This window comes from Heterodontus francisci, chromosome 15, assembly GCF_036365525.1.
Source record: "Heterodontus francisci isolate sHetFra1 chromosome 15, sHetFra1.hap1, whole genome shotgun sequence".
NCBI classification, from domain to species: domain Eukaryota; kingdom Metazoa; phylum Chordata; class Chondrichthyes; order Heterodontiformes; family Heterodontidae; genus Heterodontus; species Heterodontus francisci.
The window spans coordinates 21,023,192-21,049,974 of NC_090385.1; the positions used below are offsets into that span (position 1 = coordinate 21,023,192).

The 26,783-nt window shown below is 45.0% G+C and overlaps 1 long non-coding RNA gene across 1 annotated transcript in view; it reads right to left on the reverse strand.

The window, feature by feature from the left end:
- The window catches only part of LOC137377850 (uncharacterized), a 45,242-nt gene that overhangs the window by 18,377 nt on the left and 82 nt on the right, over nucleotides 1-26,783 (reverse strand). Inside the window, exon 2 of the long non-coding RNA XR_010976496.1 lies at nucleotides 22,342-22,450. This is a non-coding gene — a long non-coding RNA (uncharacterized lncRNA). The remainder of the gene's footprint in view (nucleotides 1-22,341; nucleotides 22,451-26,783) is intronic.

Below are 26,783 nucleotides of genomic sequence, written 5' to 3' on the forward strand. Positions count from 1 at the left end.
CAGGCATAACTCCCCTGCTCTTGTTCAAACGAGTGGCATGGGATCTTTTACAATCACCTAAGAGAAGAAACAGGGCCTTGGTTTAATATCTCTTCTAACCGATGGCACCTCTTGACAGCACAGCACTTGATTGTTGTACTTAAACCCTGGAGCAGGATGTTAACCTACAACTTTCTGACGCAGAGATGAGAGTGCTACTAATTGAACCACAGTTGATACACTTCCCTGTTGCTCCCCACAACTGTTGATAAATATCAGGACCATGAACTATTTCCTTTTCACAGATGCTGCCTGACCTATTGAGTGTTCCCAGCATTTTCTGATTTTATGTCTGCACTTCAGGGATTCCCGGTTCAGGTAAGCGTAGATTAGATACCCATATATTGTCCCAACAAGTATTCAGAGTTAATTTCATAACTAATTATTGTACAAGCTACATTTAGAATGTCACTTCATACAGGACACTACTGTGTATACACTAACTTTTAACAGTAAAAAAAATATTCCTTTTCACGAGTTAAAATTGCAATGATTGTCACAAGTTTTAATGTGGATATCACCATGTGCCTACAGGATAAAGCGCATTGACTGTTGGTACGAGCTGTCATCACTAGATATGAAGAATAGTAGCATAGTATTCCAGAGGCCTGGACTAATAACCTGGAAACATGTAATCAAATCCCACCACGGCAGATTGAAAATATAATTTCAATTAGTTAAATAAGTCTAAAATGTAAAGCTAGTGTCAGTAATGATGACTATGTAACTACAAGATTATTGTAAAAACCCATCTGGTTCATCAGTGTCCTTTAAGGGAGGCAATCTGCCATCCTTAACTGGCCTTAACTGACAGCAATGTGGTTGACTCTTAACTGCCCTCTGATATGGTGCAGCAAGCCACTCAGTTGTACCAAATATTATGACTAAGTATAATAGAATAAAATGGGACAGATCAAGATCAGCCAGTATAGACCTAGGTACTGGACATGACAAAGGCATACCCAGTCCAGTCAAACTTGCAAAGTTCTCCTCACTAGTAACTAGAGACTTAAGCCAAAATTGGGATAGTTACCCCATGGACTCGTCAAGCAACAGCCTCACATAGCCATACTCACAGAATCATAATTTTCATCCAATGTCCCCGACTCCTACATCACCATTATCCATTCCACTGGCAGGACAGACCCATCAGAGATAGCAGTACAGTGGTATACAGTCGGGAGGGAGTAGCTCTGCGAGTCCTCAACATTGACTCTGGACCACATGAAGTTTCAGGCCATACCTAGGCAAGACAAACGCCTGCTGATTACCACCTATCATCCTCCCTCCACAGAGTACTCCTCCATGTTATGCTTGGTCACCATCCCTCTCCACATCTATGGATGAGGCATTGCACACCAGGATGTCTTCATTGTTCAAAGGTTCTCCTTTCTGTAGCATCAGCTTGTGCAGAGCACAGCACACCACGACAATACACAAGACCCTTGCTGAGGTATATTGAAGGGCTCCATCAGAACTGCATCTTCAGAAGGTCTATGACCTGCTTGATGGTCACTTGAGTTGTGCCATGACAGATGTATCGTTCCTCTGCATCTATGCTTGGGTTCCTCACAGTGTAAGTTGCCATCACTTTAGTGGGTAGCCGTTATCACCCAGTATCCATCCTAGATGATGTATGAGGGGGCCTGAAAAGTTGGGTACATGGGACTGCTTTAGTATGTAGGTGTCGTGACTTCTTCCCAGGAATCTTGCACAGACCTGTAGGATCCATTTGCAGTGGTTGCAGTCCAGTTGCACATTGCTCTTCCTGTTGATGAACACTGCTACCTGCTTTGTGGGAACTTTGATGGCCACATGCGTGTGGTTGATGACACCCTGCACTAGGGGCAATCCAGCAATGGCCCCAAACCCTACAGCCATGACTGTCAGTGTGAAAGCACAAATATTGGCTGGCCCTCTTGAAGATGACATTGGTATCCATCTTGATGCAGCGATGAGGTGCAAACTGGGAGTTCCCACATATATCTTCAGATGATCCCTGGAATGATCCTGAGATATAGAAATTCAGCGCCACGGTGGCCTTCAATGCGATAGGCATTGGGTGCCCGCCCCTTCCCCTAGGGCTCAGCTCCTCCATGGCACACAGATCAGTGACAGTCTCCTTGGAGAAGTGCAGTCTTTGGCAACACCGCTACTCCAAAATTTGCAGGAAATTGAACCTCTGATGGTGAACCTCTGGTGGGTATTGTCATCTGCGCGCAAGAGGCTGGTTGCATGCCCTTCTTCTCCCTGCTCCTCCCTGCCCCGTCCAGGCTCATAATCCTGGTCCACCTCTGGGTACTGCTGCCCTGCTGCCTGTGTTTCCAGCTCTCTCCCTCTCTGATGCTCCTCCTCACTGGAGGTTTCAAAGCCTGAGTGAGTGAGGCCCATGGAAAATAGCTGCACTCAGTTGTCTGGGCTTCCCATTTGCTTTATACATACAAGTGCCAAGTCAGAGAGGACACTCAAGCAGAATGTCCCCGCTGTACTAGGCAAGCTTGTCCTTGCTCCCGATTGCTACTGCCGCTGTCCAGTCAGTTTCACTCTCCCTACCAAGCCATGCTACCTGTCACAATGGCTGCCGACTGCAGCCAACACTGACTTCCCACTAAGCCTCCACCTTGTTATAGCTGGTGAGGTTCTAAAGCTCCGTTATTCCTGTGCACCTCTTGTAAAATTGAAAAAACTTGGTAAAATCACTGTTAATTGCCTGTTTAACGGACTTAACTACCTTCCCGTCGCATTTCTGTACGATCTCCTCTTGCCAGCCTTACCAGCAATGGGCTGGTAAAATTCCAGCTGCAATCATCAGCAGTGATGGAAGGAGTTGCCGACAAAACATCAAGCAGCATGTATTCACCAATAACCTGCTCACCAATGCTCAGTTTGGATTTCACAAGGGCCACTCAGCTCCTGACCTCATTGGCGCCTCGGTCCAAACATGGACAAAAGAGCTAAATTTCAGAGGTGAAGTGAGAGTGTCTGCCCTTGACATCGGGGCAACATTTGACTGAGTGTGCGCCATCCACATGATGCACTGCAGCAACTCACTGGGACTTCTTCGACAGCAGCTGCCAAATCCATGACCTCTACCATTTAGAAGAACAATGGCAACAGACCCATAGGAATACCACCACCTCTAAGTTCACACACCATCCTGACTAGAAAATAAATCGCTGGTCCACCATCATCGTTGGGCCAAATCCTGAACCCACTCCTGAACCCACTCCTGAACCCCACCTTTGGGGTGGCTGACTTCAGCGGTTCAAGGAGGCGGCACACCACCACCTTCCCAAGGGCAATTAGGGGTGGGTAATAAATGTTGGCCTTGCCAATGACGCCTACATTCCATGAATGTGCCTCAATATATCTCAATAAAGGATGCATGGAACTAATTTCTGTTCAGGGATCTGACAGTAACTATAATAGTTTTAAGCTATGTTGTCATGGTTTACGATATCATTTGAACCAGTTGATCAGATTCAAGCCTATACTTGCATTTGGGTATCCATTATAAACCACGTGAACCCACTTATTCAATTTGCAGTCTGAGAGTGATAGGAGATTCGGTAGTCAGGTGAACAGGCAGGTGTTTCTATGGATGCAGATGTGAGTCCAGGATGGTGTGTTGCCTCCATGGTGCCAGGGTCAAGGAAGTCACTGAACAGCTGCAGAGCACCCTGAGGGGTGAGGGTGAACAGCTAGCAAAATATTAGGTGGGTTCAGAGTGAGAGTGTTAGAGAAGGGAGTAGTTCCATATTAGATGGGAGTGGACTGAGAAAAATTATGAGGAATGCAAAGGCAAGATTACAATGCATGTGTGTAAATGCACAATGTGTGGTGAATAAGGTTGATGAGCTACAAGCACAAATGGCTGTATGGGAATATGATATAGTGGCAATAATGGAAAAGTGGCTTAAAATGGCAAGGACTGGGTGCTTAATATACAAGGATATAAAGTGTTCACAGAATCACAGAATTGTTACAGTGCAGAAGGAGGCCATTCAGCCCATCATGTCTGCACCGCCTCTCTAAATGAGAAATTCACTTGGTGCCATTTCCCCGCCTTCTCCCCGTAACCCTGCACATTCTTCCTTTTCATATAACAGTCTAAATCACTTTTGAATGCTTCAATTGATGACCCCAAACTTGGAGGTGAGGCAAACAGTGAAGATGATATGAACCACCTGCAACAGGACATAGGCTAGCAGAATGGGCAGAGAGCTAGCAGATGGAATTTAATACTGAAAATTGTGAGGTGATGCATTTTGGCAGAAGGAATAGAGAGAGGCAATATATACTTAATGGCACAGTTCTAAAGAGTGTGCAGGAACAGAGGGATCTGGAGGCGCATGTGCATTGATCTTTGAAGGTGGCAGGACATATTGAGAGAGTGGTTAGTAAAGCAACTTGGGCTTTATAAATAGAGGGATAGAGTACAAAAGCAGGGAAGTCATGCCGAACTTTTATAAAGCTCTGGTTAGGCCCCCAACTGGAGTATTGTGTCCAGTTCTGGTCACCGAACTTTAGGAAGGATGTGAGGGTCCTTGAGAGAGTGCAGAGGAGATTTACCACAATGGTTCCAGGGATGAAAGATTGTAGTTACAGGGTTAGGCTGGAAAAGCTGGGTTTGTTCTCCTTAGAACAAAGGGGATTGAAGGGAGATTTAATAGAAGTATACAAGATTATGACAGGCTTAGATAAGTTGGACAAGGAAAAACTGTTCCCATTAACAAATGGTACAAAGACTAGGACACACAGATTGAAAGTTTTGTGTAAAAGATGCAGGGGGAATATGAGGAAGCACTTTTTTACACAGCAGGTGGTAATGACCTGGAACTCGCTGCTCACTAGGGTGGTGGAAGCGGAGACGATCAATGACTTCAAGAGGATATTGGATGACCACCTGAAAGAAATAGACTTCCAAGGCTATGGGAATTTAACTAGGGAGTGGGACTGACTGCATGGTTCCATGGAGAGCTGGCATGGACTCGATGGGTGGAATGGCTTTCTTCTGTTCTGTAAATGACTCTATGACTCATTCTTAGGTGTCTATTCACAGTTCAGAAGCTGCAACTGAGCCTGCTGTCACTGTTAAGGCGCATAGATGAGTCCGTCTCCAATGTGGCACAGGGCTTCGCATGAAGTTTGGAGTGTGGAAGCGGTGGCCAACTCTATGAGAACACCTGCAGACTCAACTAGGACACAGCATCTGACGGCCAACGTCTCAGTTTCTTTGCAGCATAGGCAGAAGCCACCCAATGTCTGAGTGCTACAATGGAAGCTCAGACTGAGATCATGAAATCTCAGATTGTTGCCATGCAGGTTCAAAACTGTTGCCATCAAGGCTGTAGATACCAGTGCTTAAATGGGCTTTCAGCATCTCACAGTAGTCCAGCAATCTGTGCTCCAGACTGTGCCCCAGGGGAGTGGCAGTGGCTCCATAGAGTCAGCTTGACAACCTCCATGCTTTCACCATTGCCAGCGCATGAGTGCCGCTGTCGGGCAGCCAGCCCTGACTGCTGCCACCCATGCCAAAGTGGTGCAGTCCAAAGCCAGGCCTTCGGGCCCAGAGCTGCTCAAGGTCGTCCTGCAAAGCTGCCTGCAGTCTCTCCCCTGAAAGTCAGCAGCCTTCCACCAGACATGCTGCAGCCACTTAAGAGCACTAGGACAGACAAAGAAACCTGCAATAAAAACAAGAAATGCTGGAAATACTCAGCAGGTCTGGCAGCATCTGTGGACAGAGAAGCAGAATTAACGTTTCAGGTCAGTGACCCTTCATCAAAACTGGCAGAGCCAGTAATGTAATACGTTTTAAGCAAGTAAAGCGGGGGTGGGGCAAGCGATAACAAAAGAGGTGTTGATAAGACAAGGTCACAGAGAATAACTGACCAGAAGGTCATGGAGCAAAGGCAAAAAGTGTGTTAATGGTGTGGTGAAAGACAAATTGTAAGTACAGAGAGGGTGTAATTGACAGAAAACTGAACGGCCTGGCCCCAAGCACAAACATGAAAAAAAAGTGGGTAGGCACAGTAGAAACAAACTAAACAAAATAAACAGATAAAAAATAAAAAAAGAACTAAAAATTAAAATAAAAAGGGGGACTGTCATGCTCTGAAATTATTGAACTCAAAGTTCAGTCCAGCAGGCTGCCTGCAAGACTGGCACTAAGAGAATGCACAAGGGTGATGAGTTATTTTATATGAAATACCGGATGTTTTGTTGGATAAAGTTGGTACGGAATGATTGTTTTGTGGTGTCTTTTATTACAGCCATTGTAATGGTCCGGAACAGAGGGATGGTAAGGCGGGACTGTTAAAGAATGCAGATTCTGGGTTGTGTTAATGGGAACCGAAGTCAAATGAGGTGATCGCGGTCAGCCTGACCAGAACATGGGTGTACTGGCTACTTCCTCCCCTCCTCCTCCTCTTCATCCTCCTCATGAGATGCTCACTGTATGCCTGGTGGCAAGGGCTGTGCCCTCATGATGGCCAGGTTAGGACACAGAAAATCACCAGTGAGTACTGGAGGGCTCTTCCAGAGTGGTTGATGCAGTGGAAACATTGCTTCAGCACCCCAGTGATCTGCTCAATGATGCTTCTCGTGGCAGCATGACTCTCAGTGTATTCTTGCTGGCCACATATGATTGGGTTGCAGACTGGAGTCGTGAGCCAGGATAGCCTTTGTTGCCATGCAGTTACCCTCTGGTTTGACATGATGGCTGAAAGACTGAGGGAACAGCTGACTGGAGTAGAATGAAAGCATCATGACTGCCGCCAGGATTGCAGGCATTCACCAGCATGACGTGCTGAGTGTGGTCACACACCAATTGCACGTTCAGCGAGTGGAAACCTACGCTACAGCTCAGCATTGAGATGCAGTCCCCACAAAGCCATGTGTGTGTGTGGCACCCTGCACATGGAAAGTTCGCTATCCTGGCAAAGCCATGTGCACATTCTGCCTGCCTCTTCTGTTCAAGGGCAATGTAATGAACTCTCCTCTTCTGACACAAAGAACATCTGTCACCTCTCTGATGTAGATGGGGAACTGGGAGATATTAGATACAGCACCTGTTCCAGCCAGGAAGGAACCCAACCTGAAGAAATTCAGGGCCTGGGTCACTTTCACAGCTACTGGCAGCATCGTCCTCACTGGGCTCTGAGGCTGCAGTTGTGGTTGCAAGAGGTGGTAGAGTTCTGTAAGTATCTCCTTTGTAAAGCACAGACACATTGCTCCCAGTTTAAAGTTAAAAGCATGCTCCTGGAAAACCCCAGGTGGATAAGGCCTCCTACTAACAGCCCTTCTCTCCTTCCTCCTCCTCCCTCTGTGAGCAGCTTGTCCTCTTCTTTGCTGCCTCTGCTCCATCTCATCTCCTGCTGCAGCCCAAAGGGAATTGCAACTATAGATTGGGAGCAAGTGGTCTGCCCAGAACCTTTGCAGCTATAACCAATACCTTCCCCATGTGCAGCGCCACTCCCTGCAGACTTCACTAACTTTTAACCAACTCCGCATAACAGCCAACACTTCCACAAACTCAAATAAAGCCATAGAAAGTAATCAACAACTAACCGGCAAGCTGTTGATGGTCTCTTAAAATAGCACGGGTGGCGGGGTCCTTTATGCTGCTGAATGCATGGTCAGCTGCGTGAGGTTAAGAGAGGGCATTAATTAGAGTGGTGAGGTAAAAAATGGCAGCGTTGGCATTAAATCAACGTTACACTGCTTACTCTGCGTACTTCTGGTATACGCTCCTAATGCCAGCACTAACTCCCTCACCAAAGTGGCATTAGGCGCGGGCCATGCCAGAAGTATGCATGAGTGTCATGGACACCATTTTGATAACAAAAAGGCACTAGTAGTGCCAAAAGAATGGGCGCTACGGAGCCCAATTTTGCAGCCAGGAACTTTTGCAAATCTACGTACACCGCAAACTTCATTGTCTCAGGGTCAAAATCCTGAAACTCCCTCCCTAACAGCACTGTGGGTGTGCCTACACCACATGGACTGCAGTGGTTCACGAAGGCAGGTCACCACCACCTTTTCAAGGGCAGTTAGTGATGGACAATAAATACTGGCCTTGTCAGGCTTGGCCACATCCCATTAACGAATAAAACAAAAGTCATATGGCTTCTTCCCCATCAACCTGGGATGTCACCTCCTTGTGACAGCTGATGAAGTTGGTCAAGCAAGATCTGTCCCTCCTAATGTTGTGTTGTTGGTTCTCCATTGTTAGGTTACTTTCATACGGGTAATTGTCCATTTTGTTTTTGATTACAAGTTTTCTGATTACTGAGATCATTAATTAAATTCCAGGCTGCAATTCTTTTCTGAGTATCTATTTTCTATATATAAACATCTGAAATCCTCAACTCGATTCCAGTCTATAACTCACTTCTTGTTAATATTACTATTTACTTAAATCATCCATGCATGTCAATTATATTACAGTTTGTAGCTTTTATTGAGGTATTTATTGTTCTATATGTAAATCATCTAAATCCCTTGATTGGATTCCAGCTTGTAACTAAATGTCCAGGTATCTATTATTATTCTCGATAAAACCATATAACCCATTGATTAGATAACATTCTGTAACTTGCTCCTGGATATCTAATTATCCACATGTAAACTGTTTACTACTTGATTAGATTCCAGCATTGTAGCAGGTGGTGGCATACTAGCTCAGTGCAATGAGGCATGCAAACTTGTTGCGACGTGTGGGAACTGTTGGCTAAATAAAAATCAATCAAAATAAACGTGAATCTATGTGCAGTACCATAGTGCCTCCACTGAGCCAAGGTTCCTGCTGGTAATCATAACCTCTATTTACTCTTGTCACATAGTATGAACATGATGATGAAGGATTGCTAACTAGGAAAAGGAAAAGTAAGGCTTTCTTTACATTCAAAGAAAAATAATCTTTTACTTAGTGCACTTGCTCTGAGGAAACTTTGCAAATTTGCAACACAACCCCTGAATCCTGATGGCATTAGTAAATGACTCATGCCATGTACTTATAATTTGGTATGTCATTTGGCTTTGTTGACTGTCTTGTAACAGCAATTCAAGATATCTTCTTTTTGTTCCCTAATCTGCCTATTTTATGTGCAATTTCCTTCCTTGTTCTCTTCTGACTTCGGAATAACTGGTGGAGATATGACAGTCTGTCCAATTTTTTGTCAGCGTTGTGCTACTGTTTGGTGCAAGTAACTCTCTCCATTTCTTTTTCTTTCAGAAAAATGCAACTTTCTGATAACCATTTTATCATTTCTTGGATCACTTCCATGGCTGCTACAGATTGTTACGGACAGGTAAGAAATGATGGTGATGGTTTCCCTTTTCAACTCTCAGCTGACCACAGACCAATTTTTATTAGAATTATGTTTTAAACTTTGAGCAGGTTTTCTCGCAGTTTCAAAGAAAGTTAAATATTTATGAAACAAAACCCATAAGTTTGCAACTTTACCCACACAGACATGCACACACATGTACACACACAAAAGAAGATAGCGATGAAGAGATAGCAGCATTTAGTCTGGTATTTTGAAAAAGAGTGCATTGTGAAACCTTTGTTTGTTTTCCTGGGTGGAAAATTTAAATGCTGCAGGCCTGTTCTTCCTATTCTCCTGGTTCACTGGAATCAAGCTTTGAAGAGTTTCAGGTGGACAGTTGCTTGGCTGCAGATTTCTTTGGTTAAATCTTAGTTACAGTCTGATGACAAAGAACTTGTTTCAATCTTTCAGATGAAGAGTTTTCAAAGATCGCATTATCGTCTCTGCCTCTAGGTATTTTTTTTTAAAAGATGTTATTTGGCGGGGTCTTCTTCTCGGCTGGAATTGATCTCTCTCAGCTTTCTGTCTCCCCTCTGGCTTTCTGCACAGAAAAGTCTATTTTTTTTTCCAAAAAAGCCTTATCAGGCTTGGTTTCTATCAGGTGCTCGCCCCTCGTGTTTTTATATCATGTTGCTCATCTTGATAAAGTGGTGTTTGGTCACACCTGTTATCCTGAGTTTGGGTCTGGAGACTCTGGCCAGGACTTTACATGACCACCACGAGGCGAGATCAGACGCGGGGGTGGGGCCTGGAGAATTGCGGCGAGTGGCGGGGGAGGCGGCAGGACGTAGGGCCCGTTGCCTCTCCGTAGCCCAGCAATCTTTCTGGGGTGGGATAGGCTGATGATGGCCTTCCCCCCAGAGGCAAATTGAGATCCTTAAGTGGCCTAATAAAGGCCAATTAAGAGCCTCATCCCACCCCCCCACTGGGATCCTACCAGCAGCGGCGGGAGGGCAGCCTCCACTGCAAGGGGGAGGCTAAAATGAGGCCCCCTCCCTGCAGGCTTGCTGGGGGGTGGATCCTCCTTCATGGGCAATTTGTGGCCCACTGAGGACCCCTGCCAGGAGCCAATTCCCCCTCCGGGACCACTCTTCCCCTGGACCGCAAGACCACTCCCCCACTCCTCCTTGCTAGGGCCTTCCTGGCTGGATCCAGCGACCCTGCCTCACCTATCTCTCCTCTGGGGTTGCAGTGCTGGGCCTGGGGCCGTGTTCTCTGCAGTACCTGCACTGGCCACTTCTCCTGGTGGTGCTGCTGATACTGCTGAGCTGCTAGCCCTGTGATTGGCCCAGCTCTTGGAGGCAGGATCCCAACCCCTTTAAAGTCTTTAAAGGTACGAGGATCCCGTTTCCTAAAACTTTGAAAAAAAAGACAGGAGGATTGCTCCAGGAGGTGGGGGTGGAAAGGCAGAGGCGAGACTCCCCCCGCCTTTTCGACCCAGTGCCAGGAGCCCTGCCTCCAGCACAAAATCCAGCCCTCTGTGTCTGCAAAGGTCATTGTTCATTCTACTGATTGAAAAAGGTAGCCATTAACATTGAATGGGGCTAGTAGCATTTCTAATGTTTTCTTCAAGGCTGGTCCGGATATGATAATGTGTTCAGTCTCCAGCAGGCACTGTGTACATTCACAGCACAGGAGAGGTCACCTGACCTCTTACTCCCTTTTGTCATGGAGCAAAAGTATGCCCGGTTTGGGAGGTATTGCTCCGTGTGTGAGAATGGCAATTTATCTTTCACCGTTTTCTTACTCGCATCCATCTACCTATCTGATACTTTCAACATTTATACTTATCTCTCTCTATCCATTCTTATTCTATCTATTCTCTTCTCATCCATTCCTCGTGAGAGTTCTGGCCTGTAGTATAAGGGTTTGAAAGGGTTAATGTCTGGGTCAGTGTGAGTAACACTTCCCATTGTGATGATGTAAGAGATGACATGAGAAAGAGACTTGAACAGAAGAGAAGCAGCATGGCTTCAGTGGAGTTAGGCATACTTCTGTAAAGCTGTTCTTTAATATGTAATAAACTAGTTATTGTTAAAACTTACCGAAGACTAAGTAATCTCTCCTAGCTAGACTAACCAAACATACAACATGGTGAATAGTAATGGTTCTTGCCATATAACATTGCAGCATCTGTGAAGGACCCAGAAAACTTTGAAAAACAACTTTAAAGAAGGTTGGAAAGTCAGACTTGAAAAAAATGGCACCAAAATTGCAGAACTGGAGAAGAGGCTGTGAGGAACTCCAGGGCTGCGCTGTGGATGAAGTGGAGACATGGAGAGTCAGGGAGTCAGCTTGCAGAAGCATTCAGGCTGCACCAGAGAGGCGTGGTATTTATTTTATTTATTTATTTAGAGATACAGCACTGAAACAGGCCCTTTGGCCCACCGAGTCTATGCCGACCAACAACCACCCATTTATACTAACCCTGCAGTAATCCCATATTCCCTATCACATCCCTACACTAGGGGCAATTTACAACGGCCAATTTACCTATCACCTGCCAGTCTTTGGATGTGGGAGGAAACCGGAGCACCTGGCGAAAACCCACGCAGACACAGGGAGAACTTGCAAACTCCGCACAGGCAGTACCCAGAATTAAACCCGGGTCCCATGAGCTGTGAGGCTGCGGTGCTCGCCACTGCGCCACTGTGGTGGTCTTTTAAAAAAAATCTTGGTCCAGTGATCACAGGTTTCGAGTCAGAGAACCAAGCAACGGTCAGGGATCTGGTGAGCAATCCTCAAAAAAGGGTAGAAAATTGATTTTAATGGTGCACTGGGCAGTTAGCACCAGGAAAACCAAATTCCTAGTAAGGGCAGATCCATAGTTGATGCCATTACACGTGGTGACCGCAAGGCAGCTCAAAAATAAGCGGCTGCAAATGCTCGATATTCCAGGGCAAGGGAGTGAAGAGATTATTGATACAACACTACAAAGCTGCATTCAAGAAATAAATTCCTAGTCTAGCAGAGAGATTTCCCAGGGAAAGACAGTGACCGCAGTGGGAGTCAGTGCGAAGCTGAGCAGCGTGGAAAAATTTTCAATATTAGAAGGCAAATTTAGATCAGCCAGTAAACTACCTAGAAAGCTTAGAAAAGCTATGGATTTAAAATTTACGCTACCAGAGAGGTTTGCACACATGGAAGGACCACATCAAACTCAAAACTGGTCACTTTGGAGAAGAAGATTTTTGAGGTACAAAATTGCTTTACAATTAGACAGAAACTCGGAAGCAGAACAAGTCAACACATTACTTTATTCCATACGAGCAATAGCGGATGATGTTATTGCAAGACAAGGCATTAATGAGACACCAGATAAATTTGAAGAAGTCTTAAAAGCCTTTGATAATTATTTCAACCTAAGGAGAAACACGATTCTAGAAAAAGCCAAATTCAACAGAAGGGTCCAGAAACCAAGTGAACCGGTAAATGATTTTATTAGTGACCTTTACAGACTAGTTGAATGATGCGACTATGGAGACAGAAAAGCAGAATTAATACGAGACCACATTGTAGGTATTGCTGATGAATCCCTATCAGATATATCGCAGTCTAAGAAAGACCTCACCCTAGACAAAGCTGGTGAGACAAGCAGAGGTTCGTAAGCAGAACAGAGCAATCCAGAGAGGTGAAGAAAAACCTTGATTCAGGAAACCTCCAGTTCTTTAAGCCCAGGATGGTAAAATAAGCACCAGAAAAGGAGGTACACTTGGAGGAAAAGTGTTAGACGCCATAAACCCTACCAGCACTGTGGCACCAAAAAGACCCACAGGCATGAACAGTGTCCTGAAAACAAAGCAGAATGCTTTCACTACAAGTCATTTTACAAAGATGTGCCAAAGTAAAATCTCTACTTTTGCAGATTCTAATGGTAAAGTCTTCACACGTAGAGCTTTAATGAAATTGAAAAATCTCCATCAGAAGAGAAATCAAAAAACTTTGAACTGCAGATTTATATGTCAACGGACATAACACCAACTGTAAACTAGACACTGGAGCAAGTGTAACCGTTTTATCAGACAACAAATCATGTTTATCAATGCGTTGCTTGCAACCAACAGAAACTTGGTTACACGGTCCAGGAGGGGTTGAACTGTAAGTCAAGGGAAAGCTTACTGGTAACTCACCAGTACAAGGGAAAGCTGATATTGCAAACACTGTATGTTCTACAAAATCAAGAATTTTGTTTTTTAAGTATAAGAGCTTGTATAGACCTTAATCTTATTAGGAAAGTGGAAGAAGTTAAATAGCAAGAATCCAGGAGTCACTTCCAAAATTATTCACTGGTCTAGGAAGATGTAAGACCGAATACGGTATTACATTGAGAAAAGATGTTAAACTTATATATCTTTTCATGCCATACCCACTAATGAAGCAAGTCCAACTTCAGCAAGAAGAGATGACCAGGATGGGAGTCATTCCTCCAGTCACCAAGCCAACAGAGTGGTGCTCTGGAATTGTTCCAGTTCCTCACCTAATGTATTTGCATTTGTGTAGACTTAACAAGGCTGAAGCAAGAGAAACTCATCCGATGTTCTCAATAGATGAAAGCTTGGCAAAGTCATCCAAAAGTACTATGTTCACAAAGCTGGATGCCAATGGTGGCTTTTGGCAAGTCCCTTTGGATGAGAAGTCAAGGTTACTGACAATCTTCATTACACTGTTCAGAAGATTTTGTTTGAATCATTTTCCATTTGGTATAACGTCAGCAGTTCACCTACCTACCTACCTAGTTCACCTACCTAGGCTCAACTATCACCAGTAACCTGTCTCTAGATGCAGAAATCAACAAGCGCATGGGTAAGGCTTCCACTGCTATGTCCAGACTGGCCAAGAGAGTGTGGGAAAATGGCGCATTGACACGGAACACAAAAGTCCGAGTGTATCAGGCCTGTGTCCTCAGTACCTTGCTCTACGGCAGCGAGGCCTGGACAACGTATGCCAGCCAAGAGCGACGTCTCAATTCATTCCATCTTCGCTGCCTTCGGAGAATACTTGGCATCAGGTGGCAGGACTATATCTCCAACACAGAAGTCCTTGAAGCGGCCAACACCCCCAGCTTATACACACTACTGAGTCAGCGGCGCTTGAGATGGCTTGGCCATGTGAGCCGCATGGAAGATGGCAGGATCCCCAAAGACACATTGTACAGCGAGCTCGCCACTGGTATCAGACCCACCGGCCGTCCATGTCTCCGTTATAAAGACGTCTGCAAACGCGACATGAAATCGTGTGACATTGATCACAAGTCGTGGGAGTCAGTTGCCAGCATTCGCCAGAGCTGGCGGGCAGCCATAAAGACAGGGCTAAATTGTGGCGAGTCGAAGAGACTTAGTAGTTGGCAGGAAAAAAGACAGAGGCGCAAGGGGAGAGCCAACTGTGCAACAGCCCCAACAAACAAATTTCTCTGCAGCACCTGTGGAAGAGCCTGTCACTCCAGAATTGGCCTTTATAGCCACTCCAGGCGCTGCTTCACAAACCACTGACCACCTCCAGGCGCGCATCCATTGTCTCTCGAGATAAGGAGGCCCAAAAGAATAACGTCAGCACTGGAAATATGCCAAAGTACTATGTCAAACATTCCACAGGGCCTTAAAAGAGTAATATGCCATACGGATGACATCTTAGTCCATGGTGAATCTATCGAAGAACATGACCTGCGTGTTAAAGTGGTTTTGAATTATCTACAAGAAGAAGGCTTAACACTTAATGAACAGTGCGAATTCTTGAAAACATCTATTCGTTTCCAAGGGCACATTATTAGTAACAAAGGCATAATAGATGACCTGCAAAAGATGAGAAACCATTAGTGGATTCCCAATTCCTACTTCTGTCCAAGATCTTCAATGATTCCTTGGAATGGCTAATCAACTGCAAAATTTCTGCCCAATCTAGTGCAAGTTACTGAACCCTCAGGACAATGATTAAGGAAAGCAGAAGCATGGTGTTGGAATGCAGATCAGGAGCAGGCATTTCAAAGGGTCAAGCACATGCTGATTTCGCCAGTTATCTTAGCATATTATAACCCCTCACTACTGACCATAATTGCAGCAGATGCCTCATCTACAGGGTTAGGGGCAGTCCTTTCTCAAGAACAGCCAGATGGATGTCGCAGACTGGTTTATTATCCATCTCAAGCTTTGTCTGAGACTGAGATGAGGTACGCTGTCATAAAGAAAGAAGCTCTTGCAGTCACGTGGGCTTGTGAAAAGTTCTCAGATTATACCATTGGCTTAAAGGGCATCATAGAGACAGACCAAAAACCCCTAGTTTATTTCCTTAATGAAAAGGAACGCACTAGAATGCCTCCAAGAATCCAGAGATACCGGTTGAGATTAATGCAATTTGCTTATGATTTGGTATATGTACAGGGCAAGCTGCAAACAACAGCAGATACATCATCCAGAGCTACTGTTGACCATCCTACACAGTAAGATATCAACTTCATTAATGAGATTGAGTCATCTTCTCAGTTCACTGCATTACAATGGCCGGCAGGCTCAAAAAAGCTCCAAGAAATTCGTCATGTGCAGATGCAAGATGAGGAATGCATCTGTATCTGCCAATGTTGTGGATGATTTGCTGGTATATGCTGAGAGGCTGGTGATTCTGGTCTCACTGTGGGTAGACAACTTGGAGAAAATACACCAGGGCCACGTGGGTATAATGAAATGCAGAGCAAGGATTCAGTCGTCCACGTGGTGGCCAGGAATATCAAGATCTATAGCAGAAATGATTTCTAATTGCCAGGTATGTGCAGCACACAGACCAGACCAGAGGGAACCTCTTATCTCAACCCAATTTCCAACCAGACTGTGGGAATGTCTGGGGATGAATCTATTCATGTTTAATGGGAAATTCCTTCCTGATTGTCATTGATTATTTTTCCAGGTGGATCAAAATCAAACATTTGTACACAACGACTACTGAGACAGTCATTCGAGCTTTAATGGAGATCTTTGCAACACATGGCATTCCTGACCACGTTGTCTCTGATAATGGTCCACAATTTGCAAACAACTACTTCACGCACTTTGCGGAAAACTGTGGAATTTTACAACTTACAAGTTCCCCTAGATATCCTCAATCCAATGGTGAGGCTGAAAGAGAAGTCAGAACTATCATAGCACTGTTAAAGAAGAATGAAGATTTTCAAACAGCACTCCTAAACTATAGATCTGCTTCATGGCTATGTGGATTAGTACCAACACAACTTCCCATCCTACACAAAACAATTACTTCCAGGGCCAGAAGTCCAGGATTATCAGAGAGCTCAAGACAGAGAAAAGTGTTATCTTTCTTTATTTATTTAGAGATACAGCACTGAATCAGGTCCTTCAGCCCACCGAGTCTGTGCCAACCATCAACCACCCATTTATACTAATCCTACATTAATTCCATTACCCTCTCACATCCCCACCTTCCCTCAATTCCCCTACCACCTACCTATACTAGGGGCAATTTATAATGACCAATTTACCTAGCAACCTGCAAGTCTTGCAAGTCTTTGGCTGTGGGAGGAAACCGGAGCACCCGGCAAAAACCCACACAGTCACAGGGAGAACTTGCAAACTCCACACAGGCAGTACCCAGAATCGAATCCAGGTCGCTGGAGCTGAGAGGCTGTGGTGCTAACCACTGTGCCGTCGAAAACAACAAGCCTGTAACTATAACAGGGAATATCGTACAATGGAAGGAAAAAACATCTGGGTACGAGACCAAGGCAGAGAAGGAGTAATCATCCAGAGAAATGATAATCAAAAGAGATTTTATTTAGTACATACTTCAGAAGGTACTATAAGAAGCAACAGGAGAAATCTTATTTCTATTTATCAAAGGTGTCAATCAGTTATACATTTGGATGAACCAGATGTTGAACCTGAAATTCAGAAAGCATCAGATACTATAAACCTCAATAAAGGCCTTCCAAGTCAAGAAACAAGAGTTCAGAGAAAGACTACTGATCTTCTGAGTCTGACAACAACATGATCAGGGAGAGTTCTGAAGCCTCCTGACAGGTTGAATCTGTGATGTCAGTGACTTGGGGGGAGATGGGGTAGTATGTAAAAGTAAAGAAAAATGGACAAAGACTTGTGGGGAGATGTAGTATAAGGGTTTGAAAGGGTTACTGTCTGGGACAGTGCGAGTAACACCTCCCACTATGATGATGTAAGTGATCACATGAGAGAGAGAGAGAGAGAGACTTAAAGGAGAAGAAGCAGAATGGCTTTAGTGGAGTTAGATGTACCTAAGTAAAGCTGTATATAGTTCTTTAATATGTAATAAATTAGTTATTGTTAAAACTTTCCAAAGACTCAGTAATCTCTTCTAGCTAGACTAACCAAACATACAGCATGGCCCATCACCAAAGAGATGCAGAAATGTTTTACTGATTTGAGGAGAATGTCAAACATCACTACGTTTGGACTGATGCCGATAACCTCGATTGCCAGGGTCTCAACAACCCATCAAGAGTGAGACTGGTGTTAAACCTAGGACCTATATTAAAATTACAAATGTATTCAGCATTACCCTTGAATATTTGATGATCACTGTTCCGTGAAATAATACCTCCTGAAAATATATTTTCATGAAACCACTTTAGATCCTTGCACAGATTCCCAGAAAGCATTTAAATGTGAGGGCAAATTTTCTGAGGTTGCATGCCTGGAATAAAGCCTTACTCGATGGAATTGTGGATTGGAGAATTCGACAGAGGTCAGAGAGCCAGATTTGTCGTGCTCCTCCAGGCACAATGTTCTGATCCACACACAGAGTCAGGTTCCACACAGGGAGTGTTGTCTTGAATAATTCATTCCTAAATTAAAATTAAATCTTTCCTTTCATCTGCAGGCTAAAGAACATAACATACTAAACAACAGATGTTGGCTTAGAAATTAAACCAAAGATCACACTAAAATCAGGAGACCAGAACCAATCTGCACTCAGCCTAGACCATAGCTGCACTTCTGGACCTCACTGATTACTCGTTATATGCACCCACACTGTCTCTCCCATTTTAAAAGACAAGTTGAGATTGAATCACAATCGGATATTATTCAGGAATTTAGAAATTAACCCACAATTAGGTAGTTTCAGCATTTGAGGTTTTAATTCACAGAATTGAGTCATTGTGATTGGCCAAAAACAACCACTCAGGATACGTAAAAGGTGTTGCAATGAATACCCTCATGGGTCCTAGTTATGCCTGTCTTTTTATGGGATACGTTGAACATTCCTTGTTCCAGTCCTACTCAGGCCCCCTCCCTCAATTCTTTTTCTGTTACATTGATGACTGTATCGGTGCCGTTTCCTGTTCCCGCCCGGAACTGGAAAACGTTATCAACTTTGCTTCTAATTTACACCCTTCTTTCACCTTTACGTGGTCCATCTGTGACACCTCCATTCCCTTCCTTGACTTCTCTGTCTCCATCTCTGGGGATAGGCTGTCTACTAATATTCATTATAAGCCCACCGACTCCCACAGCTACCTCGACTACACTTCTTCATACCCTGCCTCCTGTAAGGACTCCATTCCATTCTCCCAGTTTCTCTGTCTCCGACACATCTGCTCTGATGATGCAACCTTCCACGACAGCGCTTGTAATATGTCTTCCTTTTTCCTCAACCGAGGATTCCCCCCACTATGGTTGACAGTGCCCTCAACCATGTCCGGCCCATTTCCTGCACCTCTACCTTCGCCCCTTCCCCTCCCTCCCAGAACTGCGACAGGGTTCCCCTTGTCCTCACTTTCCACCCCACCAGCCTCCACATCCAAAGGATCATCCTCCGCCATTTCAGCCACATCCAGCATGATGCCACTACCAAGCACATCGTCCCCTCCCCTGTCGGCAGTCTGAAGGGATCGTTCCCTCCGCGACACCCTGGTCCACTCCTCCATTACCCCCACCACCTCATCCCCTTCCCACGGCACCTACCCATGCAATTGCAGGAGGTGTAATACCTGCCCATTTACCTCCTCTCTCCTCACTATCCAAGGCTCCAAACACTTCTTTCAGGTGAAGCAGCGATTTACTTGTACTTCTTTCAATGTAGTATACTGTATTCGCTGCTCACAATGTGGTCTCCTCTACATTGGGGAGACCAAACACAGACTAGGTGAGCACTTTGTGAAACACCTCCTCTCAGCCCGAAAGCATGACCCCGAGCTTCCAGTTGCTGGCTATTTCAACACACACCCCTGCTCTCATGCCCACATCTCTGTCCTGGGATTGCTGCAGTGTTCCAGTGAACATTAACGCAAGCTCGAGGAGCAGCATCTCATTTACCGATTAGGCATATTACAGCCTGCTGGACTGAACACCGAGTTCAAAGTTTCAGAGCAGGACGGGCCGCCTTTTTATTTATATTTTTTGTTATTTTTCTTTTTTTAATTTTTATTTTATTTTAGCTTGTTTAGTTTGTGTCTACTGTGCATACTCACTGTTTTTTTCATGTTTGTGCTTGGGGCAAGGCTGTTCATTTTTCTGTCAATTAGCACCCTCTCTGCACTACCGCTTTGTCTTTCAGCACACCATTATCATACCGTTTGCCTTTGCTCCATGACCTTCTGACAGTTATTCTCTGTGACCTTGTCCTATCAACACCTTCTCTTTGGTTATCTCTTGCCCCACCCCCGCTTTACTTGCTTAAAACCTATTACATTTCTAATATTTGCCAGTTCTGATGAAGGGTCACTGACCTGAAAGGTTAACTCTGCTTCTCTCTCCACAAATGCTGCCAGATTTGCTGAGTAGTTCCAGTATTTATTGTTTTATTTCAGATTTCCAGCATCTGCAACATTTTGCTTTTACTCAGGATAACTGATGTAGGAAACTAAAAAATGAAACTAACTGTAGATTGTCTTTTCCTGACTTTGGAGAGCAAAAAATAAGGTGGCTTTGGGAAAATCTACAGTATACAGAGGCTAGATATAGAGACTACATATGTGTTTTGTAAAAGATATTAAATCGAGGCCCTGAGCAAAGAAGAGTCTCCCTGGAGTCCTAGCTCAACCAACATCATTAAATCAGATGATCTTGTCAATATCACTTTTATTGTTTGTGGGAGCTTGCTATGTGCAGACTCACAGTTCCTATAGTGACTACACTTCAGAAATACTTCATTGGCTGTAAAGTGCTTTGAGACCTGAGGATATGAAAGGCACTATAAAAATGCAAGCTTTTCTTTTCTTCGTATGTTCATGTGATACCTCTATTGGAGGGAATGCTCAGTGCTAAGAACAGGGAACAAGAAAAGAAAAAATTCCCCTCTTGTCGTACTTCATCTCACTCAGTCTAAAATGTGTCACTCTCCATTTACCTCTACAACTTTTGGGCAAGCACTTGGACATTAGGTGATAATAGGGCACTTAGACAAGGCAACAGTAGGTGCCTGGCACCTTTGAAACTGTACTCCAACACAAAAATAATGCTTCTGGAGACAAGGAGATAGAGTTATAGGGATTTGTTTTTAAAGCAGGTAAAGCAGTTGGTGCAAAGCGACACATTTGCTAGTTATTAATATTCAGTTGGTACAATGCCCAACTATGAATATGTTACACAGAATACTTAATGTTTTTTTCCACTGATAAAGCATTGCAGGTTATTTCCACAGTTGATGTCTGCATGCATTAACCTTTCCTAGAACATTGTGTGAGATTGCTATTACATCAATTATTTGGTTCACAAGTCCAGCTAATAGTAAAAGCAAAATACTGTGGATCCTGGAATTTTGAAATAAAAACATAAAGTGCTGGAAATACTCAGCAGATCTGGTAGCATCTGTGGAGAGAGAAACAGAATTAACGTTTCAGGTCTGAGCTGATAGTACATTGTTAGCCTATTCCAAGTAAAAATGAGCAATCTGTAGGTCCGGGCTTTTTGTACAGCTCACGCACCCTATTTCAGGCCAAAAGTGGCATGAACAATGTCAGTATTTCCACCATCCAATCGTCATTAGTCAATATCCTGCAATAAAAACCACCAACAGAAATATTCACCAAACAACTTTATACAAAACCCATTCAATTATACAAACAGCAATGAACTAATCACCCTTGTGTATTCCCTTAGTGCCTGTTTTGCAGGTGCCTTTGCCTGGCCTAGTGCTGCTACTGTAGTTCTGCCCCTGTGGCTGCAACATGGCTGGTGGAAAGCTGTTGGCTTTCAGTGGGGGAGACTACAGATAATCTTGAGCAGTTCTGGGCCTTGAGGGCACAGCTTTGGACTGGACCACCTTGACATGGACAGCAGCAGCCTGGGCTGGCTGGCTGGCTGACAGGCAACTGCAAGGGCACTGGTGGAGTGGCAGTGGTGGAGTATGAAAGCTTTCATCCTGGGGTGCCACTTCCACTCTCACAGAGTGGCATCTCTGCAATCCTAATATTCTGCTGGACCACGGATTGCTGGAAGCCCCTTTGTGCACTGAGATCTGGAGCCATGATGACAGCAGCTTTTCCTGCATGGCAGCAAGCATGGATTTCATGTCTTCCATCTGAGCTTCCGCTGCAGCACTGAGACATTGGGTGGCTTCTGCCTACACTGCAGTGGAAGCTGAGGCAATGGCCACCAGATGCTCCATTATGGTCGCATTGGCCAGTATTCTCATGGAGTTGTCCATCACTTCTACGCCGGAAAGGATGGATTCCAAGCTCTACGTGATGCCCTCTGCCATGTTAGTGCCAGATGTCTCAATGCTCCTTGACAGTGACAGGAGGTTATCTGACAGGTCTGCAATGCCGCAGTATCTCAGTGTGTATTGTCATAAGTGTTCTCCCCATTGAGGTCCTCATCTGAGTCCCCTGTAACAGAGCTCATCTGTGCCCTCACCCTCTGGGGAGCTGGCACTTGAGCTACCCTTTTCCCTTGGCCTAGCTACAGTCCTCTGATGCTCACTCACCACCTCGTGCTGATCCCCACTCTATACTAGCCTCTAAAGTTCGTGGCATGCCAGTATCTGCACTTACGGATGGGATTGTATGATGAAGTAACGGTGCTTTCTCATCACAGTGTTGTGTTGCTTTCTCTCTTCCTCCTGGGTGTGCTGCAGCTGGCCGGGTGGCAGTTCTTGGGTATCTGTAAATATAAAACCAGAAGGGGAGGGTTGAGTGAGGAGGGGTATGTGGGGAGGAAGGCAGGGCATCTACCTGCCGCTTTCACTTCATGCCACATCTCACAATGAGGGTGAGGAGGGAGTTGAGAAGGGGTATAAGACAGTCACTTACCATCATTCTGGGTGACCTCTGTTATGGACTCTGTTGTTGCTGGCCTGATAATTCGGAGAACATCTCCTCGAGGGGGCTGAGGATAAAGGTGTGCTGGTCCTCTGCCAGTTCTCTGGCTCTCCCTCCAATGTAGGTGACCTTTTCCCGCAAGAGAGAGGGCAGAATGTCAGTGATTGTATTGCAAAATGTTGGAGGTCTGTGGAGGCATCGATAGGTTTGTTTGGGTGAGGTGGAGTATGTGAATGTGAGTGTGAGTCCTGAGAGCCAGGCAGTGATGCTGGATACGTGATGGGGGTGTGGTGCATTGGGCAGTGTGAGAGGCTGGTGGTGGGGCCATTGGCTTCTCTGGCCACCTGCTCCCACTGCCTTTGCAGGCTCAACCTTGAGGGCATCCTGCCCACCTGCGGAAACATTGCCTTTCTCCTGGACTCCACATTTCCCACCAGTATTTCCAACACGGTGTCACTGAATCTGGGCACCGTCTCCCTTGCCTGCTAAGCCATTTCCCTGCACTTGTAGTTTTCCACTCTCATTGACCAGCAGACTTCACTTCAGCAGTGCAGGTTCCCTTCAATAGGGAGTCTGCCTTTAAGAAGAGAAGGGCTAGTTAGACCACGTGGTTTCCACTCAAAGCTGCCTGACCCCCTTGCTGAGCGCCGAGGGTGCTGGCAGAATTTAAGACAGGAAAGCAACAGGGATGCTGCTCAGCCCAACACTACAATCATTCAGATGCGGTGGGCACACCAAATTCGCGTGCTGCAACTCCCACTCCCAAAAATGGGGCCATCCAATTTCTAACCCATAGTCACAGTTGTAAAGTAAGAAATGCACAGCCAATTTTGCATACAGCAAGGACTCACAAACAGTAATAAGATATATGACCAGATAATCTGTTTTAGTGATGTTTGTTGAGCGATAAATATCGTCTACTCTTTTTCGAAATAGTGCAATGAGATCTTTTACATCCATGAGAGGGCAAGATGGGGGGTTGAATTTTACGCTGCCCTAGTGGGTCAGATGGTGGCGTGGGGGCGGCGTAAAATTGAGTGGGAGGCTCCAGGAGGCCTACACGCCCCGATCTCACCTCTGGCCAACTTTACGGTGGGCGGGTGGGTGGGGGGGAATGGCCCGCTCGCCTGAGGCCAATCAAGGCCCTTAAGTGGCCACTTAACGGCCACTTAAGGGCCCTCGCCCGCCTCCACCGGTATTTTACCCGTGGCAAGCGGGTGTGCTGGGAACGTGAAAGGCCTCCCAGCGATAGCTGCTGGCCTTTCCGTGCCTCCGGGGGGTGCCATGGCAATCAGGCACAGGGTGCCCAATTGAGGGCTGCCCCCACCACTCAACCCACCCCCGTGACCCAAGACACCCCGCTCCCCCCAAACGACCACTCCAGCCTCACCAGGGATGGACTGATCCCCCTGGTGAGGCAAGCCCAACTTACCTCGTCCCCAGGCTCCATGGCGTTAGCTGGGCTGCAGTGCCAGCAGTGGCCACCGCTCCCGGTGATTGGCTGGCAGCTCACTGAGGTGGGACCTCCTTCCTCAAGTGGGTGGAAGTCCCGCCTCGGGACAATTAAAGCCTGGTGACCCCTAAAATATGTGATGGATTCCCGGGCTAGGCGGAGGCAGGTTCGCCACCGACTTTTACATCGGTGGTGAATTCCTGTGCACAGGCACAATACCCTTCTGTGCTGTAAATGATTCTTGTTCTCTTCAACCCGATCTATCAGTATCTGAAGCCTGTGAGAAGGCTGCCTGCTGTGTTTCCAGGGAAGATTCTTCAGATTGAGGTAGTTCTTGACCTCTGTGATGAGGGCTCTCTAATGGTAGAGTCCCTTCGGCCAGTCAGTGCATGTTTAATGAATGGTTAGGCTGCTGCTATACATATCGTGGGTTCCTGCAGACTGAGTCACTTCAGTGTGCTGGGCTCCCCCATCATTGAGAATGGGGATATTTGTGGAGTCACCTCCTCCTGTTAGTTGTTTGATTGCCCACCGCCATTCACGACTGGATGTGGCAGGCCTGCGGAGCTTATTTCTGATCCATTGGTTATGGGATCATTTAGCTCTATCTATCGCATGCTGCTTACACAGTTTGGCACGCAGATAGTCCTGGGTTGTAGCTTCACCAGGTTGACACCTCATTTTGAGGTATGCCTGGTGCTGCTCCTGGCACGCCCTCCTGCACTCTTCATTGAACCAGGGTTGGTCTCCTGGCTTGATGATAATGGTAGAGTGGGGGATATGCCGGGCCATGAGGTTACGGATTGTGGTTGAATACAATTCTGTTGCTGCTAATGGTCCATAGCGCCTCATGGATGCCCAGTTTTGCATTGCCAGATCTGTTTGAAGTCTGGAAGCTATGAAAGGAAGTCAATTGCCCTTTTTGGTCTGGCATCCGGGTATGCAGAGATAGGTCACTGCAATCTTTTCAGAAGCAATTCGTTCTGTAGATGTTGAGAAATTGTTTGGCTTTCTTTCCAGGAGATGTGTGGCATCAGGAGTTTCAGCCAACACACACTTGAATCACAGGGTTTTCCCAAAGACAGGAGGAAAGAGGAGCTGACACACTGGCCTTCACGGGGTCTGTTAGAAAAGTGCAGGCAAAACTGAGCTGGGGTTTCTTTTTCCTTGGCAGGCAAAACAGCCACTGCCTTCAAAACAGTTCACACTCCAACTGACTTGAAAGCAATATCCAAACCCCAAACAAAAAGTCAACCTCCTGACCTCCATCAACGTTGACATGTGGCTTTTCTGTAAACAACTTCCCCTGGTCACTAAGGTTTATGTTGTTTATTGAGCTTAAAGCACATGATTTCCAGCAAAGGTTGTTTCCAAACAACATCTCAAGTGTCCTTTCAGTGAACTTTGTAAAAAAAAACACATCCATGGAATCTTTTCAGTTTTAAAACACAAGTCCTCAAAACAATTTAACAAAAAAATGGAAGCACGCACATAACATTGCACAACTGCAAGCTGAAGTGGCTGAAATATCTCTATTACATTGTTTTCCCTTTTACCTTCTAAACCACCAAGCATTGCTGATCTATCTTTGCCGGATAACTCATTGGCATGTTGCTTAGTGAAGAAACTGAGCTGACAAATCCTTCCTGACATTTTAAAATAATAAATTTGAAGCTCACTAGTTGAACACCATCTTAAATTTTCCAAGTAAAAATTAACATATATAATCTGGGAGCAAACATGGGGCTTTGCAGTTGATTTTCACACATTAGAAACTTTGGATAGGGTTAATGGACAGACTTTAAAATAAAACAAAATATTTGGATGATTTTCCTTTTGTTTAATGTATGGAAAGTTCTGCATCTTTAAGGTCAACATATGATTATGCAAAATGTCTATGAATAAATTCGGTCTAGATTTCAGTGGAAAAAGAGGACATTTGTGAAGCATGATCCACGGGATTTGATGTGATACAGATGGATTACATGAAATCTGCAGATACAGTTAGCACAATTTATAAAATATTAAACGCTATAGATAAGGTAGACCCAGGACATTAGCTTACAGTAAACTAATCCAATAAAACCAGTGGATTATACATTTAAATTGGGGGAAAATATTTTTCAAATAGATTGTAGTATTTTTTTTTATTCTAAGAATGATAAATGTTTGGAATAATCTCTCAGGTAAGGCAGCGGAAGTAAGAACATTGGTGAGGTTCAAAATGCAAAAATGGTAAACTGGGAGAATTAAGGTAGTCAAGGGACAAGCTGTAATGGGCTAAATGGTCCTTCCTTATCCTGAACTGTTCCTATGTATTCACATGTGTGCAATGTAGTCTATGACAATATATTGCCAATGTTTCTTGGCACATTGTGAAAAATTATCCAGGCAGCCATGCTGTGAACATTTGATGTTAAGTGATTCTTTTTGGTGCATAAGTGCACTGGGATCATAGTTGAAACCTCTTTCTCTGGCTGCTGGCTGTTGGCAGCGATTTTGGGTGGAAATGGAAAGAAGGACATTCTGCTTGAGTGGGGAATGTGCTGCTGGGCCTTACTGTCAGATTTTGCCCTCTTTTTCATTGCCGTCCTGTTTGATTTCAGCCCGATAATGTTCTACTTTCTGTGAAAGCAGCTATACCCATTGCTATATCATTTGACCACTTTTTGTTGCATAGGTAAACAGCACTGAGAGATGAATTAAACAGTCGTTTAAAAGA